This window comes from Stegodyphus dumicola, chromosome 1 (assembly GCF_044657685.1).
Source record: "Stegodyphus dumicola isolate Sdum_Otavi_A_Nest chromosome 1, ASM4465768v1".
Classification (NCBI taxonomy): Eukaryota; Metazoa; Arthropoda; class Arachnida; order Araneae; family Eresidae; genus Stegodyphus; species Stegodyphus dumicola.
The window spans coordinates 8325416-8341682 of NC_140768.1; the positions used below are offsets into that span (position 1 = coordinate 8325416).

The window sequence follows — 16267 nt, forward strand, 5'->3', positions numbered from 1 at the left end:
AGGAAAAAAAAAAAAAAAAACTTTTACAAAATAATAATTAATCATTTTCTCACTGCAAATAAGAAAATGAAAGTTACTTATACTGGCCTAGCATAAATGATTCATTCATTATGAAAAAGGCTATATTTTCAAAAGTATTACTGTTGCGTTTTTCTTTTCTGCTTCTGACACCAGTTGTTACGTTATTTTCTTCCTTCACGTTCGTACGGGGTTTGTAGTTTTGGAGTGAATAACGACGACACCGCATGAAGTATCGAAACACACTTTATTTACCAATATTGTCAGGACAGCTCCAAAACACATTTTACAGTCGTCGATGAACTACTATAAACACGCTGGAACAATCAGCGAGACAACTTTCACACTGTCAGGCTATAACGGTGGAGACAGCTTCACTGCAAAGCACCAGAGTACAGCTCCTGACTCTGCTTCGTCGTTCTCGGAACTCCACGTACTCTCGAGACTCTCCACGCTACAACTCTCGATGCACTCGAAGATACACGAGCACAGCTCCCGATTCTTCGGTTCAGTCGTTCCCGGAGCTCAGCACGCTCTCTCGACGATGCACTAACCGCGATACACTAACAGACTCCTTAGGTGCATTCGACGACCCACTCGGCGCCCGGCTGTTAACTTCATCGACTTCGCACGGGTCGCTAGACGAGGCACACTCTCTGAGACATACTGACTCCGGACCGGCAGGATTTATATTGCTTTCGGCTCTTGTTCGAGAACATTCAGGACTAAACCGGTAAGAATTCGTTCCAGAAGGTTCTCCATCCGTCCATGGGATATCGCCAATTTTGTCGCCAAATATGGCCACCCTGCCTTCCCTTGCCATTTTATGGCAACCCTAAAACTGCTTTGCGGGGAAGCTATCTCACCGCGCTTGTACTGTAAGGATCTTAAGTTTTACTAACGTTTATTTTTATTTTAAATCTTTACTATCACTTCTTATTTTCTACTTCCGGCCAGAATTAAAAGCTTTAACTTATTTATGCAAATTTGTCTGGCGAACGCCAAGTACTTAAGTTGTGGCTTTTTGCCAAGCGAGAGAGAGGAAGGAGTTAGTAGAAGCAGGCCGCTTGCCTTAGCAGTTTTACTCGGTTGCTGGTTGCCTTCCAGGCCAGAGGTTTAATCCTCTTATTAATTTTAAACGTATCGTAGTGTTAACAGTTCTCTGTACTACATACGGCTTCCTGTTAATATACGGCCAATCTTCCACGTAGGCCCTTGTTTATTATTCCAAAGTTTAGTTAATATTTTTATATTCTTACGTTCAGACCACAAGTGGTTGGTCTCTGTATTCCGAAGTCCGGAAATCATTGTAAAGAGTGAATAATAAAGGGTTTCGTATACCCTTTCTGTGTGTCTTGTCTACTTCCCACATTTATTGAACATAGCTTTAGTAAGCTCCCTGTTCCGAGTCAGGTCTTTGAATGTTCCCAAAGCAAGTAAGGCGGAACATTGAACCTGATAGTACATTTCGTAACATTAAGAATTACACATGACGAATTGATGAAAAGAGCCGCAAATTCACCAAGTGTTTTCACTATTTCATCAAGTTTTCCGGATAAGTGGAACGTTGTTTCATCGCTGAATATCATCTTGGTGGAGATATCGTCGTCGTCCAATGTTCACTCAAAAATCCACTCGACGGGCGTAATCCTCCGACTTTAATTGATGCAGGAGTTACACAGGGTACGGTTTAAAATGCAATTAAACTCGGCCGCACAACAGCCCTTAGACAGCCTGCAGTGCCCTGAAATCTGCTTTCTAGACCATGGGCTCCGGGATGCTTGTACATCTTTGCCTGGACAAGTGGTCAGCTTGTCGCAGGATCCCCAGTTTTTAGTCCTCAAGGGAACTTGGTACTCATTTTATCGACTCACACAAGGGATGAAAGACTAAGTGAACCTTGCCCAGCTCGAGGATCGAACCCCGGACCTATGGCTTGAAATGCAGCTGTTGACGCAAAATCTTCCACACAGTTTTTTGTGGTATTCCGAACATATGTTCAATTGACAAGACGAACTTCTGGACGACAATGCTACGAAATGGATGAAATGAGCTCGATTATCGTCTGGACGTGTTTCATATCATTAAAGGGACACATACCGAATATTTGTAGAGGGTGTATAAACTTGGTGAGTTTGTAGTTCTTTTCATATATCTTTCATGTGTGTACGTAATATTGTTTAAAAGCCTTTCAGAATGCGTACTATTTGCATAAAAGCAATGCCCCATTTATGTTTGCCAATAATAATAATAATTAAATAAAGAAGGATATTCTGCTACGAGTGGTATCTGGGTAGTACAAAAGATAGAATCCGGCTGTAGTTTTGGCTCTTAAATTTCAACTTTATCTTTGCATATTCCTTTGCCAATTGAAATGATTATATAAATTGCTCGCTTAAGTGGCCTTTCAAAAAAAAAAAAAAAAGCGTATCCCTAAACGTGTTAATCTATCATCGTATCCATTATCGTTCAAGGCCTTTCTTGGACTGCTTTGTGGTTTGTGAAGTTCCACACTCTAATGCATTGCAGTGACAGACAAGTAATCAGATAGTCTGTTTCGCCCTGAGACCCAAGCACCCCTATAACACAGCCGGATGTTCCACTGTTTCCAGAGTCGTGCCATAATAGATAACGAATCAAGTAGGAAAAAAAAAAAAAAAAAAAGATACATTAATATTTGGATTTATAAGCTGGTCTGAAAATGATACCGATGAAATGAACGGCACGGGCAGTTTTGTGACGATCTTCATCTTCAACGTCCTGTTTGTTTGAAAGGGACTTTTCCAAAATACATACCTGTCCAACTCACGACTTGACCTCTGTCGGGAAAAAGGGGCGCCATCCCTTATTTCCTCATTCGTTCTCTCGATACCGAATCGTGACATCTTTAGAGAAGCGGTATCCATCCTTTTCCAGAGAATGTGCCGATGCCATTATTGTTTGCGCGCCCGGAGAGATGTGCCGGGCGGGGCGGTACCACTTGGGGTAGGGACGAAGGAGGAGATGTGACCGGTCGGAAAGAGTGGGCAGAAAATGGAATGCCGGCAAGCTCAACGGCATCTCGGAATTTTACCTTGGAAAGGTCGTCTGTCGGGAGAACGCCCACCGAAAGGGGAACCGTCTGCCTATTGAAACCTGCTTTCTTTCAGTTTGCTTCCATTTTCAACAATTACTCCTTATTTTAATTCATAGATCGGTTCTTCATTTAATTCATAGGTCGGAATGCATTCTTCTCTGGTTAGACGCATTCAGCATCAAAATCCTTTCAATTACCAAACTATAGGAAATAAATAAATAAATAAATAAACTAAAAAAATAAAAAATAGAAAATAAATAAATAATAAAAAATAACAAAAATATAAATAAATAAAATGAAAAAATAATAAAAAATAACAAAAATATAAATAAATAAAATGAAAAAATAATAAAAAATAACAAAAATATAAATAAATAAATAAATAAATAAATAGAAAATAAATAAATAATAAAAAATAACAAAAATATAAATAAATAAAATTAAAAAAATAATAATAAATAACAAAAATATAAATAAATATATAAATAAAATAAAAAATAGAAAATAGAAAATAAATAAGTACTAAAAAATAACAAAAATATAAATAAATAAATAAATAAATAAATAAATAAATAAATAAATAAATAGAAAATAAATAAATAATAAAAAATAACAAAAATATAAATAAATAAAATAAAAAATAATAAATAACAAAAAATATAAATAAATATAATAAAAAAATAAAAATAGAAAATAAATAAATAATAAAAAATAACAAAAATAAAAATAAATAAATAAAATACAATAAAATAAAAAAAAATTGAAAGGCTTCAGATTTTAAATTACGTCCAAAGGGTCGTTGTTTTATAACATCTTATGTGTTACCCTTTAATTATTAAATATCATGTTCTTCGCCCTTAAAACATAAAATTCAGTTCAAGAGCAATATCGCAAAATAATTTTTAAATGAGAATATCTTTAGAATTCCCGATGCACAGTCTCGCGTGCTGCAGATAAAAATATTTTTTTTCTGTACAACGTTGCCGTTGCCAGCTTGGAAATCGTTGAGTTTGTCAATCAAAAATTCGTTAACGTTTTCGATAATAAAACAAATTCCAAATTGGGGCTTCCAGATGCCCATATTCGTAGTAGGATTACGACATTCAAAATTCGATGCCTCTAGGTATCGTTGCTTAATCACAAAGCGAGAAATTTTTAATTAATATTTGAATTTGCGTTTGTATTTTAAATTAATATTTGAATTCACGGAGAAAATCAAAATCGTTACAAAAATGTATGAATTTATATTTAGTGTTTTTATTATTAGTATTATTAGTCCAAAGGGATTTCAGTCCCGAAGGACTATTGCTTTCGTTTTGGCATTTTGCGTCGGACTCATAAACGTCGGTTCACTTTTCAAACTGTTGCCACAAAATGTTAGAGTCCTGCATTATATTTGAAGAAATTAAATAATGAAAAATCTGCATAAATGATTGTCTATTTCTCGCATTGTGATAAAACAATGGTACATAGAGCCATCGAATTTTGAATGACGAAATCCTACTGCGAATATGGGCATCTGAAATCCCAAATTTGGAATTTGTTTTATTATAGATTTTATATTTTGTAAAACTTAAACGAATTTTTGATTTACAAACTCAATGCTTTAAAAGCGAGAAATGGCAACGTTATATAGAAAAAAAAAAATACTTTTATCTCCAGCTCGCGAGACTGTGTATATCGGAAATTCTAAAGATATGCTTAATTTAACATTATTTTGCGATATTGCTCTTGAACTGAATTTTATGGTTTAAGTGCAAAGAACATGATATTTAATAAATAAAGGTAACACTCAAAACGTTAAAAAAACGCCCCTTTGGACGTAATTTAAAATCTGAAAAATTTCAGTTTTTTTTTTTTTTTTTTTAATTTTATTTATTTATTTATTTTCACAGTTTTTAATGAAGATGTTTTCAGTTTTTGTACATTTTTGCTTTGCTGCAAAGTGACAACTTAACTGATAGAAAGAAACATATATCTAATGAAATTCGAGGAAATGCATGTAAATGAAATGGGGGAAAACGCTTATAATTTAATATTCTGTGCAAGGAAATCATGTTGTGTTCTCATCAGATTTATATGTATGTTTCTCAGCTAATAAACATAGTTTTATAAATAGAATTTGATGACTATTCAACATACTATAATCAACATACCAGAAAAGCTTAATATAGCTCATTTTGTGTTAGATCCAAGGAATTAAAAACACTGAGCGTGTTGTATAAGATTCTTAACTTGAAATAAATAATGTTAAGCTGCAACTGGAGTGACGCATCAAAAATTCGCGGTCAAAAAGGTTGAAATCGCTGCGGGTGGAGAGAATCTTACAGCGCTTTTACTGTGTTTCACTTCTTTCTTATAATCATATTCAAGATTCATAAAAAAAGAAGATCAGGTTAACGAACGTCCAACCCAATAAGTTATTTGGGTAATCACATCACCCTGAAAACACGCGTGAAAATGCAGATTATTAAATGGTTTGCGAAGCTGGAGGTCGTTCATTTGAATTTAAAACGCACGGTGATTCAGAAGTTGTATTTTATACCTTGAATAAAGAACTGTTCTTTTTATTGATTTGAATTACCTAATACTTTAAATTAGCATTGTACAAAGAACGCAAGACGCGACTGACATTAAATTCTTTGGAGAATGACTGGAAAAGCATACGCACTCCATCCCTACGATTTCATTCATTACTAGTTTTTACTTCCTTGTACGAAGTAAAAGAAGTATTGTAATCGTGAAAATTTTCGGGTATCCTGTTTCAATAAAAATATCCACTTTGACCGCTATCGAATGCAATTCTACGATGTTTTTGTGTGATATCTATTAGTAAGGACAGAATAAAGGACTCTTTTTTCCTACAATGGATTGCAAAAAGGATTTAAAATGGGTTCGGAAGAGATTTTTTTGTGACGTCAGTACGTACGTATTTACATATATACGTACGTATCCCGCATAACTCAAAAACGAGTAGCCGCAGAACGTTGAAATTTTGCATATAGGACTGCTATAACATGTAGTTGTGCAACTCCCTTTTTGGTTGCAATCAGCCGCACAAAAAGTATAAATATATACCCACTCTGTTACTCGGCTGCGTGAACTCAGTTTTTTTAATTCTTTTATATTGGTAAATTAAACATTTTTTGCTTTAAAAGTAATTGAATTATGTTGTTCTTATGTTTCGGTTAAGGTTTCCATGTCTCTAGCTCATCTGCATGCAATAGCTGTATAATTAATCAACGAATTTAAAAGTGATGCTAAGTGTAATGAGGCCGCCATTTGTTTACATTTGAAACTCTTAGAAGAATAATGAATTAAGTCACCAACTTTAGTGTCTTTTTGTATACAGTGAGACGATTTTGTTTTGACTGATGAGAGATTTAGGTTTTCTGTATTTTACAATTTTTAATGAAGATGCTTTGAGCTTTTATGCATTTTTGACTTGCCGCGAAACGAGAACCGAATTGATTAAATTAGAGATACTTCTCTAATGGAATTCGAGAATGTAAGTTTAAAAGAAGTGAAAACAAAAAATTAAATCGTCTAGCACCGCCACTACCATCACGCACACTAACAATCTGATGGCAGCGAAGGCTGCAATTCCCTCCGAAGCAAAAGACGAAGTGTTCAATTTCCATGCACATATACGATTTAGTTGTTTGCACGTCATCTTTTCCCTCTCGTGCGGATGCAATATCAGTGGCGCTTCCCTTACCTTTCCTCCCTGAGCAGCACTCGAGCGTGAGATGACTAAATGTGCGAATAGGACTCAAAATTTCAAAATATATTATGTGACTTGACGCATTAAAATAGGCATTGCTATTGCTTTTTTTTTTTTTCTTTGTTACATCTAGCTATGCAACATCACGTTAATCAGAAACGTCACGTAGCCTGAAATTCAGGTGTCATGCTGACCGAAACCTTAGAACAACATTGCAATTGTAGCAGTACTTTTTATGCTATGCTTAAAAGTATCTGTGCTTACAAAAAGATTTAGGCTTCGGAAATGATGTAATTCGTCAGTACTTAGAGCAAGCAGAAACTTCTGTTCTTTATGCTGGATCGAAACGCATATCGTATAATATTATACTTAAAATAATTATTCATAGTGTTCTAGAGACATTGGGTAATTTTGAGGCCGGAGAGATGAAAAATTAGCAACGCCTTCGCCGGGAATCGAACCGCGGTCTGCGCTGAGCGTGCAGACTACTACACCACGAAGGCTGGTTAAGAAGCCGGGAGAAATGCCTTATAGTGTTATGCTCATTATCCTACATAAGTTCAGTATGTACTATTAATGATATAATACAGGGTCTTCAAGGTTTGTTCCTTCGAACGGAACCCTTGCCGCCCAACCGATATAGTAGTTAGCATCGCTGACTGCCGTGCCTGGGTTCGAATACTGGAGAAGACATGGATGTTTGTAAATGTACAGTCTCCGTGCGGCATGGGGCACTCTAAATGTGCGGCGAGCCGAAAGTCCTCTCCAGAGGTTGGTGGTAGGGGAAGAGGATTAGGAAACTCTCGGACCCGTCCCTCCCGGAATGATCTCCATCAAAATTGGGAGCGGAAGTGTGCTAAGTGGCATTGTCTCCAGTAAGCTGCTGAAGGCTGTTGCCAACGACAGGTGTAAACTTCAGCTAAAACGAGGAATTTTGTAGGCTTGAGCTCACTGTAGATCAGACAAGTGAGACAACAGCGGAACATTTATAAATACAACGTCTCTTCAGGAAGCCCGATTCCACCTTTAGAAAAATATCTCTTAAAATAATTTTTTAAGTAGATCTATCAGGTTCAGTATTCCGCCTTACTTGCTTTGGGAACATTCAAGAACCTGACTCGGAACAGGGAGCTTACTAAAGCTATGTTCAATAAATGTGGGAAGTAGACAAGATGCACAGAAAGGGTATACGAAACCCTTTATTATTCACTCTTTACAATGATTTCCGGACTTCGGAATACAGAGACCAACCACTTGTGGTCTGAACGTAAGAATATAAAAATATTAACTAAACTCTAACTTAACTTTGGAGTAACAAACAAGGGCCTACGTGGAAGATTGGCCGTATATTAACAGGAAGCCGTATGTAGTACAGAGAACTGTTAACACTACGATACGTTTAAAATTAATAAGAGGATTAAACCTCTGGCCTGGAAGGCAACCAGCAACCGAGTAAAACTGCTAAGGCAAGCGGCCTGCTTCTACTAACTCCTTCCTCTCTCTCGCTTGGCAAAAAGCCACAACTTAAGTACTTGGCGTTCGCCAGACAAATTTGCATAAATAAGTTAAAGCTTTTAATTCTGGCCGGAAGTAGAAAATAAGAAGTGATAGTAAAGATTTAAAATAAAATAAACGTTAGTAAAACTTAAGATCCTTACAGATCTACTTGCTATTTTTACTTTAAAAACAATTAAAAAGAAGCATTGTGTTTCTTTTTAAAGTTTTTTAACATAAAATTAACATAATGAGAAATAGTATTCACTCCTATTCCAGATGCCACCAACCTTTGCAGTATATTTAGTAGCTGCGTGTGCTTTTATTGTTTTACACAAACTGTCGAAATCTAGCCTTTAAAAAGTCCTCAATGAAAACATCCCACCCGTAGCAGATAATCCTTATGTATTTTACCATAATCAGGTAAACGAGCAATCTTCGCTAGAAGCTAGGATAACGTTTTCTTTAACAAATGACACCACGTGGAAATACGTTCACTGACAAAGGCTGTAAAAACGGAACTGTCGAAACAGTCGAACAGATATGATTTCAGTTCCTTTTTCCCTCGTTCTGATGATCTAGATGTGGGGAAAAAGTTTGTGCCTGGAGGGAAAAACTATCAGCAGAAGTCAAAAAGAGTTGCGTCGCTTAAAATCGGTTTGCAGCTTAACGCTTGGTTAATATAAGCTAAAACGAAAAGTATAAAACTTCTCTCTTTTAATTTGCGTTCGAAAATTCGGCGAAAATCTTCGCTCGTGTTGTTCGAATATTCTGAAGGAAATAAGCCAATTCGAAGAAGCTAACCTGAGTTCACCGAATGCCATTTTGCATTTGGAATTTAAATGAATATGTAATCAAATTCTTGGAATCTGCTATAAGCCTTGATTTCTCGAATTGGTATAAAACAACGGTACCTAAGGCCATCCCAATTTTGAATAACGTACGTCTCCACCCGAATATGGGCATCTGGGAGCCCGAATTTGAAATTTGTTTTATTGCCAATTTCATATTTTGTAAATCATTTATGACATTTTGATTAAGAAACTCAACGATTTCAAAAGCGAGCAATGGCAACATTGTACGGGCGGAAAATATTTTTATCTCCAGCGCGAAGCTATGTATCGGAAATTCTAAAGAAACGCTCTTATTAAAATGCTTTTGTGATATTGCTGTTGAATTGAATTTTATGGTTTAAGTGCGAAGAACATGATATTTAATAAAGGTAACACATAAAACGTTAAGGGGACTCATACACCTTAAAACCCATAAGGTCTTCGAATATATGACTGTTGCAAGAATTGGGATAACTTATTTATTTTAAAAGCAATTACTTCCAACTTTTTACAGCCGACTATATAATATGGCTGCTTTCTGAAATGGTAATCAGAAAGTTTGCGTTGCCACAAATATTTTTTGTAATTTAATCCGCTTTGTGACAAAATTTTTCGTCATGTTTCCACCTTGCGCGCACAGTTTAAAACATTCTGTTGAATAATTGAATTCCATATTTAATATATAGCTTTTATAGCATTAGGAAACTATTGTAAACCAAATATTCTAAGAATTTCATGTTAAATTTTTATTTTATTTGGAATTGAGTTTATAAAATATCTTTTATTAAAAAAAAATCTGTAATGTTTTCGTGCATAAATTTTTTAATATTAAAATATTCATCAGATTTTGGGTTCAGTTAGAAAATGGTGCCCATATAAAGAATTTCATTACATTTCAAGCATGTACCATTAGCCATTTTTAAATTATCATGCGCGCAAGGTAGAATCATGATGAAAAATTTTTCACAAAGCGGATTATATTACAAAAATATTTGTGGCAACGCAAATTGTCTGGTTACTAGTTTCCAAAGCAGCTGTATTATGTAGTCAGCTGTAAAACTTTGGAAGTAATTGCTTTTAAAATAAGTAAAATATCCCAATTCTTTCAACAGCCCCATATTCGAAGATAATAAGGGGTTTAAGGTGTATGAGACCCCTTAAAAGAATGCCCCTTTGGACGTAATGTAAAATCTGAAAGCTTTCAGATTTATGTTTTTCATATTTTTTCTATCCCCAAGTGGAAATAGCCATCTGGGATCGATCTCTTCCACTATTCTTCGGCCCGATGCGGGTAGATATCTCTGTCCATATATTTCGAAACGGTCCCTTGATGAAAAGTGGTAAATACCCCAATCTTAGACGGCAGGTGTCTCTTAAAGCTTGATTATGTAGTTTGCCTTGCGTGATGAGCCGAGTTATTAGGCAGTTCGTAGAGGCACTGCCCTCAAGCGTCCGACAGACAAGTCGTCACTGTCTGACTAGGGTTAGTTTTCTTTATCAAACTCATCCGAAGATTAAAAAGCAGACAGAAAGGAATTCGAGTTTGTTGCATTTGAATTTGTTGGGAGCCTCCCATGTCGCAGGATACGAAAACTTTAGAAAATTATGGCCATTGATTTATAATCCAAATCTTAGGAGGATTACACCATTCAAAATTCGATGGCTCTATTTTCCGTTGTTTTATCACAATGCGAGAAATATGCATACATTTATGCAGATTTTTCATTATTTAATTTCTTCAAATACAATGCTACATTGGGTGGCAACAGTTTGAAAAGTGAAACGGGCATTTATAGTTATTCAACGCAAAATGGCGAAACGAAAACAATACACTTATGCAGATTTTTCATTATTTAATTTCTTGAAATACAATGCTACATTGGGTGGCAACAGTTTGAAAAGTGAAACGGACATTTATAGTTATTCAACGCAAAATGGCAAAACGAAAACAATAGTCCTTCAGGAACAAAGCCCCTTTGGACTAAAAAAAAAACCTAATGACTCTACAGTGGCGCCCGATTTTGGTGAAAATTTTGGAAAGATAATTAGGGACAATTAACCTAAACTGGTTATTGGTCTCGATAAGAAGAGCAGAAGAGTATCCCGTGCAAAGATGGCATAGTCTTAAGCTGGATTTTAAATTGCTGCTTAATTAAGTAATTTAAACATATGGTGGATCTCTTAATTTTATTTGAAGTATTCTTTGAGCTATCTGGCCGAGGAGAGGACTGTCTTCGTGGAAGGCTTTTTAACCCTTTGACTACTAACGTGACATATATATCCCACTGAAAGTTTAACAATTACTGCTGGATTAAAAAGGTCCTTAGAATCTCCTGATTACTTCGGGATCATCTTTATTTGAAGTATTCTAACAACTTTCAGTAGTTGGAAAATCAAGACGCAGGCATGATCGTTGTACACAAATGAACGTAGAGAAAAGATTTGGTTTGGTTTATTCAGAATACGGTAAAGCACACTAGGGCTACCTGCCTAAGGGGAGGGATGCCTTCGTGGAGGACTTTCTAAGGAAAAGTGGCTCGTATACACGTTACACACGGGAAAAACCACGAAAATGCCCATGCAGCCAGCCCGTTTTCGGGATTCGAACCTCACATAGAGAAAAGAACAAATAGGAGTTGCTAAAAGGGGGAATTTTGGGTTATGCAAAGAATGCTTTTTACTCTGTGCCATACGATGTAAAATCTATTTCATATAATAAACTTTTCCAGAATAACAGGTGTGTTTACATTAAGTCGATTGCTATATGTGGGACATGTGTATCCCACTATTAACTGCGGCTGGGACATATGTGTCCCAGCCGCAGTAGCTTGAAAACCGTTTGTCAGAAAAATTTCAAATGCTAAATTTACCTTATTTATGACATGTTCACCTGGATAGAAAACGCATGGAGATGGGAAGTAAGATGGAGTGGCCCTAAACAGGTTTCTCCCGTACCCTGCTCTGAAGAATAGGCGATCCCTACGTGGTGACCAAAACATTGGGTCATTTACCATTCAGTTCAATGGGTTTTGACGCGATCGGATGTAAATATTTTGTAATTACGTCGTAAATATACATATAAATGTATATATTTTCTTTTTCTATAACACTTCAGAGTCCTAAGTATGTGAAAACAACATATTTTTAAACAACATTTCATTCTGAACGGAATTAAGTGCTATACTTTTCGTAGAACAGTTTTCTCAGAATGGTCTAATTTGAATGAAATATTTTCGCAAGTTTTCGTTAATTACATTAGAAAAAAAATTTAAGGTAATTCGATTTTATTCGGTTAAAGTACAAAAATTAAGATCAAAGTTTATTGTATTATTAATATTAAAATTATGCACTATTTCTTTTCTATTTATAGAGCTTCTTCCTAAAATACTTTCTTAAATATGACATGATTTTTTGGCTTCTGAGGCATCTTTTAAATCGAAAAATGTAAGTCAATTTATAATTAATGCTCTATTCGGTCCATTTTAAATTAGAGAATTATTAGAAATTAGCGAAATACTTTAAATAGTACTTAACTTTCTCTGAACATTTCTGAAAGGGAATAAAATAAGGATTTTTTTTAAAGTATTATTTAAAACTTGTAACTGAGTTATTATAAAATGTAAGGGGAATCATCCTTTTAATTACACTTATCAGATTTTTTTTACCATTAATTTCAACAATACGTATTCCAAAACTCTTTATTACTTTCTTGAGTGCGCATCTCATAGCATTTGCTTTACAATGCCTTTTAACAGATTGCTTTCCAGTAGGAACAATTCTTGCTTAAATAGTTTTATAACGTATTCGTCAACAGGATTTCAATTTATGTTTACAATTCAATATTAAGGTTATTATATATTTAGATAACATTTATAATCCTTATAAATTAGATACATTTAATAATTAGATTTATTCACAGTTGTTTATAAATGAATACATTCTTCATTTCAAATACATTTATAAATAATTTAATGAATATTTATGTATTTTGTTAAAGGCAGATACATGCTTTTTGCAAGCACATGCATAAATACCCACACATATTTCATATTTTTCATTTCCGGCATGTGCAAATCTTTAATTTCTGTGCATTCACTATATTTTATTTTTAATTAACCCAAATAAGTAAAACGTGTAAGCCCAAAGGGATTATTTTTCAGATATATAAAATTAAAATGATGAGTTTAAAATGAGCAACAGTAAAGCCTCTTCTCTAAGAAATTTTAAAAGATACATGTTACAATAATGTATGGATATGAAAAAAATTTATTTTACTTGAAACATTTTAGCGTTTGGAACATAAAATAAAAGTAGCGAATACTCTATCAAGGCTATCGAAAGACGTATACAATTTTAAAGGTACCGTAAGGTAGTTTTCATTCTTTAAGCATAACATTTTTGTTAAAATCTATATTTTTGTAGTTCAACAGCTTAGAATTTTATAAAACAAATTCATAATCAAAATCGCTGTTGTTAGTTATCGAAAAATAACCAAGATGTGATTTTTGAGTGAATGTCATTAAACTATACAAATTGCTATTATCCATCACACTATGAATGTTTCTTTCATGTGAAAGTGTCTCTTTTTCGATTTGTATGGAACTGTCGTGTGTCGAAATACTGTCAGAACACTGTCAAGTGAGCTTCTGACAAAACACCCCATCCATGTAAACAAAGAACACCCCATCTGGTGACCGAAGCTTCCAAGCAGTGCTTCACTTCTAGTGACGGTTGGCCACTCCTTCCTTTCTTACCTCCATGAGAAAACGGGGTATTTTTTTTTTTTTTTTTAATTCGTAATCAAAGCCTTAATGGAAATTCTTATATTCTCATGGTGTCCGCCGATAACATCGCGGCAAAAACATCGCGGACGAAAACGTCGCGGAGAAAACAACGCAAGGCGAAAACGTCGTGCTACAAAACATCGTGGGAGAACACATCGCAAAGAGAAAACATCGCAGTTCTAAAACATCGTGGTACAAAACATCGTCGTCGAAAATAAAGCGGTTCAAAAACTTCGCAGTTTGAAAACATCGTCGTTGAAAATATTGCGGTAAAAAATAAAGTATCTACAAATCATCGCATGACGATAACATCGCAGACATGCTTTTTTCAAGCTTTAATAACTGTAAATGGATATTCCCATAATGATTTGTGAGCGCAAGATGTAAAGAAGGATAATTTTTACTTTCATATTTTTTATTAAATATTAAATTTTTGCTGAGAAAATAAGAAGAAAACTTAAACATAGAAAATTAATGCAACTTATAGCACTTAATAGAATTTTAAATCGACATAGTTAACTAACAAAGACCATTAATAAATAATTTTTTATAAAGATTTTACAGGTAATTTTTCATAAAAAGTATAATCTATTAAGTTGCATTTAATTTTCTATGCTTAAGTTTCCTTCTTATTTTTTCAGCAAAAATTTATTAGTTAATAAAAAAATGTGAAAGTAAAAATTATCCTTCCTTACATCACTTGCGCTCGCAAATCATTATGGGAATATTCATTTACAGTTATTAAAGCCTGAAAAGAGCCTGTCTGCGATGTTATCGTCATGCGATGATTTGTAGATACTTTATTTTTTACCACGATATTTTCGACGGCGATGTTTTTAAACTGCGAAGTTTTTGAACCGCTTTATTTTCGACAACGATGTTTTGTACCACGATGTTTTAGAACTGCGATGTTTTCTCTTTGCGATGTTTTCTCCCACGATGTTTTGTAGCACGACGTTTTCGCCTTGCGTTGTTTTCTCCGCGACGTTTTCGTCCGCGATGTTTTTGCCGCGATGTTTTCGGCTGTAACCATTCTCATAACGTATGAAGAACATCTCATACTACATCTCTAGACTGTTTGCCAGGAAGAGATCCGGACGAACTATTACTCGGAAAAGTGACATGAGCTGGACACGTCTTGCTGCAGAGTAGGAGGTGGCATTTGCTCGAGAGGTATTAGAATAGATGTCGGAAGAAGTTACCTATTCGCTTCGAAAGTGCCGTGACGAAGTTCCCGTCCGTAAGCGACAAGGTCCTAGGTTCGAATCCCAGTGGTGTGCCCAATTATAAATACCATTGATATTTTTGATAATGTTGTAGAGACATTAGGTTATTTCGAAGTAGGAGACATGAAAAATGTGCGACGCCCTCGCCAGGACTCGAACCTGGGACCTCTCGAATGCGGGCAGCCCGTGCTGACCATTACACTACGAAGGCATGCCAAGAAGGCCGGGAGAAATACCTTATATACTCCCCCTTTTAAAGGGCGACTGAGGTTTGGACAAAGAATATTTATTGTTAAGAAGGAAAGCTTCGCAGCAGTAGGAGTGGCTCCCTCCGAGCGAAAAGGAACACAACTGCGCATGCGTGAAATATCTGTCGCCAAAAAGCGCCAAAGCTCGAAGCTGATGTCGAAGTTCGAACAGGTTCGACGGTCACGTTTATCAAGAGTTTAAAGCTGTGTGACTCCATTTTTTCCCCCTACATATTGACAGATATAAAATCAGACATCAAACTGCGATATGGATAATACAAGTTCAACTAGTAAAAAAAAAAAAAAAGCACGAAAATTCGAGTTTAAATTATCTCGGAAAGTCAAAGAACGATTCATCTTAACCCGTGTTCCTCAATTTCCTGTACGGCCCACCAGCGGCCGAGCGGTAAAGTCGCTTAACACTGGTAGTTCGGTCCGAGGTTCGAATCCCGCGAACGGGCTGGCTGCATGGGTGCTTTCGTGGTTTTCCCCATGTGTAACGTGTATACGAGCCAGTTTCCCTTAGAAAGTCCTCCACGAAGGCATCCCTCCCCTTAGGCAGATAGCCCTCAAGGCTTTGCCGTAATTAAATAACCTAACCTAACAATTTCCTGTACACGTGGCAGAGGTGGAAAATCTCGGCCAGGTACATCACAAAGGGAGAAATTCTCGCCAACAGGTTTCGTCGCCAAATCCCTTGGCGAATTGTCCCTCTTCTTTCTGGCGGCGTAGAAGACAAACTGGTTTACATTACGTCTATGGAGCCTTTCCTTCTTTACATAGACTTTCTTTGGTTAAAAGCCCTTAATATGGTATCGACGCCTCAACCTCTAGAAGTGACCCACGGAGGCACCACCACCCCCC

The 16267-nt window shown here is 35.7% G+C and overlaps 1 protein-coding gene across 1 annotated transcript in view; it reads left to right on the plus strand.

Moving 5' to 3' along the window:
- Positions 1 to 16267, plus strand: part of LOC118188453 (uncharacterized) — a 537164-nt gene that overhangs the window by 205253 nt on the left and 315644 nt on the right. The gene's annotated exons all lie outside the window — the stretch shown is intronic.